Raw genomic sequence first — 4,398 nt, 5'->3', positions numbered from 1 at the left:
AGAATTTGGAGCCAATTATAGGGTAGTTATATATTTTTTGTGTATATAAAATAGAGTAACTGTTATGTATTGGTCATTCATTTCATTTCTTGTAATTTTCTCTCAATCAATGAAATCCTCTCAATTATATATAGATTTTCTAGTTTTTACATGGTATCATAGCTACTAGCATAGTTCATACTGATTTCCTAGTTTCGTTTTTTTTTTTTATTCCAAAAGATTCTCGGTTTCCAAATAGAAATTTCTTCGAGAAAATTCTTGAATTCTGGTTCACAAAGACTTGATTCATCCACGGTGATACTGAATCTTGAAAAATTTTTGTTTTTCTTTTCCAATTTCATTAGAAGTTTCATTCAAGCTCGTGAATAGCACCAATGGCTTTTGCAGAAGGAAGTGACTTTGATCATGCACACAATCAATTCACACAACAATTCTTTCAGTCCAACATAGAGACCAATTCTCCCAATCAATTTTTCCTTAGTGCAAGTGAGAATCTAGGGAATATCTTGGTCACTCAACCGCTTTTGGGAATGAAGAACTATCAATCTTGGTCTAAGGCTATGGTTCTAGCACTAACTGCCAAGAAAAAGATAGGATTTATGAATGGCAAGATTGCAAAACTTGAACTTGATTCTCCTTTGTACGAAGATTGGGAAAGTTGTAACACAATGGTGCTTTCTTGGTTGATCAACTCTATGCATGTTGATGTTTCAAGCAGCATCATGTGTTGTGAGACTGCGAGGTAGTGATAATGCCTTAAAATGTATACTTGCTATATATTTATGTGGGCGTTATCTCCTTATTACTATGCTTAATTTGTATAATTAAGCCACGATTTGCATTAGTCCCTATTATTTATCTTTACATAATTTCTTAAATAAGATGCTATTCATTGTGTGTATAATTTTCTACTTTCAGGAAATCATGTGAGGAAGATGAGTTTACATGAATTTGTGAGAGAATGGAGGTCAAACTAGAATTAAAGTGGAGCTAAATGATAATGCTTAAATGTCTACGGAGGTGCAGCTAGAGTGCTTGGATTATCTACCATGATTGGAAGCTTCAAATAAGGAAAGAAATCAAAGAGGCAAAATCTAAAAAGGAAAAATCTGATTTGAGCACTGATCAATATTTTGGGCGTATCTCTCTCGTCAAAAATCCAATTGACATAAGACTAGATGGGTTGGAACCATGACTTAAATATCTACAACTTTCCAGTTTTGAGTTTTTTGAAATTTTCAATTTTTGAATGCCGAAATTAACTCACAATTTACTGCTGTAAACCTGGACGGAAATTAAAATAGTAAAATAGTTTTATTTTCTTTGGACACTTAGACATTATGGTTTTGGAAGGGAGGCGGGGTAGAATGAATTTTGGAGAAAAAACCATTGTATTTTTCTTTCTCTAATGGTAGCCTAAACTCTTTGCTAGGGCTAGGGGTATGTTTCTTCTATACGGTATGAATATTCAATGTGATTCTTTATAGGATTTTATCAATGACATATTTGATTGTTCAATTAGATTTCTTTTGATGTATTAGTTCTTCTATACTTTCAATAAGTTCAATTATGTTTTTCTTATTGTATAGATGAATTTCTACTAGTTTCAAATAGAAATCAGGTTTTAAAGTGAATGAGTTTTTTTGAAAATTTTTCTAACCGCATTATTAATTGAGGTTATCATGCGTTCTTGAATTGTCTCAGTTCAACCGAATCATAAGTTTTTAATTGTACAAGAACAATAAATTATGAAATATATATTTTCTTAGATCATAAAGAATCTCATATTGATATAGGGAAATACCCTAATGCCCTAATATTTAGATTATTGATTTAAATAAGTTTTTATTATTATTCTTGTTAACAATCACCAAGAAAAATTACTTTTCTTCTTCACCCAGATTGTAATTTAATTATATTTTCTTTGAATTTACCTTGCTCCTTGTGGTTCAACCTTAGTACTCCGAAAATTATATTGCTACGATCTTCTACACTTGGGAGTGAGTAAGCAGGGAGATGTGACTTAAGTTGCAATGTATGTTTTCACAGGGAAATGGACCAAAGATTTACAATCTTTAACAAGAAATCTCATAGATAACCCAGAGTCAGTTGTCGGTGACTGAGTATTACTCTAAGTTCAAGAAGCTTCGGAATCAACTGCTTCATTATGAACCTTTACTAGCTTGTACTTATGGAGCAATGAAGATTCTGAGTATTGCTCATGAGAAGTCCTATGTAATGAGGTTCTTGATAGAGCCCAATGGCAATTTTGAGATTGAAGGTTCTTGAGCCACTTCTATCAATGAGCAATGTGTATGCTTTGGTTCTCCAAGAAGAATCTCACAAAGGCATTGGTCATGGTTCTGCCTTCACACCTAAGCTTGATTCAGTGACAATGTATGCCAACACCAAAGGGAATTCTGGCAGCAAAGGTGGCCTTAAAAAGGAGAGGCCTTTGTGCACCCATTGCAACATGCTTGGACACACTGTGGACAAGTGTTACAAGCTGCATGGATATCCATCAGGTTACAAGCACAAAGGCAAACCACATTCCAATGCTAATCAAGTTTCATATCAAGGCCAAGCTGTTAAAGTCCCTTCCAATGCATCTGCTCAGTGTCCTATTTCTAAGGCACAGCGTGAGTAATTGCTTGCTTTATTTCAATTCTAGTACTGATCAAAGTATTAATCACCATGTTGCAACTGTTAGTACAAGTGGTGCTATCTCTAGCATGCTTTCTAGAGCTTTTGCTGTGCCTGTTGCAGCTGGTGTGTCTTTCACATCCATTTTACCTTCAGACAGTATCAATTCCTCCTTTCTTGACACTATGTCAGGTACCAATTCATTGTTCCCTTTCATTCCTTGCTTAAGACATTCTATTTTTTCTGCCAAAGTAGTTGATAGAGAGGTCTTTCATGCCATTGATTGGGTCATAGACACAGAGGCTACTAATCATATGGTGCATTCCATTACATGTTTTACTACTATCACTGCTACTTTAAACACTTTTGTTAATCTACCCAATGGAGAAGTAACTTCAGTCACTCATGTTGGCATTATGAAAATCTCAGAACACCTTACACTTCATAATGTTCTATGTGTTCCATTATTTAGTTTAAATCTTATTTTTGTCAGTCAGCTAGCCAAGTCCACTGTCTGTTGCCTTATTTTCTTTGGAAACTTATGCTTTATCTAGGATCTTGCTCATTGGAGCACGCTTGGTCTAGGTAGAGAATGCAATGGACTTTACTTGCTGGACAAGAGCAGCATCTGTACACCTTCTATTTCAGCTTTTTTACATAGTTCACAGCTTCATATCTAGCACTCCAGATTGGGTCATCTGTCCAATGCCAAATTTGCTTCAATATAATCAAATGATGTACCTTGTTTAACTTCTGTTGAGAACTTTAATTATGACATTTGTCCACTTGCTAAACAAAAACGTTTGCCTTTCAATAAAGCTCTCATTTCTCTAATTCTTGCTTTGAATTGATTCATTGTGATTTATGGGAACCTTTCTCAATTTCTACTATTGAGCATTGCAAGTATTTTTAACCATTGTTGATGATTACTCTAGGTACACTTGGGTTTATTTGTTAAAGCATAAGCCACAAACACAATCTATTTTAGAACAATTTTACACTATGGTGGAAACCAAATTTTCTAAGAAAATTAAAACTTTAAGATTTGATAATGGTACTGAATTCTTCATGAAAGATTTCTTTGCCAAAAAGGGCATCTTGCATCATTTAAATTGTGTTGAAACCCAACAACAGAATGCTATTGTTGAGAGGAAACATCAACACATCTTGAATGTGGCAAGAGCTCTTATGTTTCAATATCATTTACCTTTGCATTTGTGGGGTCATGCTATTCTTGCTGCTGTTTATTTGATCAACAGAATCCCCTCATCTGTTTTATCAAATAAGATTCCTTTTGAAGTGTTCTTTGGTCACCCACCTAGTTATGCACATTTGAAAGTCTTTGGTTGCTTATGCTTTGCTTCCACACTTTCTTCTCATAGATCTAAATTTGCACCTAGGGATGTTAGGTGTGTTTTCTTGGGATATCATTTTGGGGTTAAGGGATATAAAGTCCTTGATTTGACTGCTAATAGGGTGTTCATCTTTAGAGATGTGGTTTTTCATGAAAATTCTTTCCTTTTTGCTTCTGTTTCAACTAATGTTGCAGATCCCTTTGTTCCTTCTACTGTTGAGGCTTCTTGCTCTGCTGGGATTGATGGTTTTGTTACTCCCATTAGCATACCTAATTTTGCTTCCTTAGATTTTGATGTTGTTCCTTCTTCTCCTACTATTGTTTGTTTAATCTATTCTTATTGTTTTACCTTCTAATGCTACTTCTTCTAGTCCTATTCAGGTGCCTAGTTCTGATTAGGT

Source organism: Quercus suber, unplaced genomic scaffold (assembly GCF_002906115.3).
Source record: "Quercus suber isolate HL8 unplaced genomic scaffold, Cork oak 2.0 scaffold_315, whole genome shotgun sequence".
Lineage (NCBI taxonomy): Eukaryota > Viridiplantae > Streptophyta > Magnoliopsida > Fagales > Fagaceae > Quercus > Quercus suber.
This window is presented reverse-complemented; position numbering follows the sequence as displayed.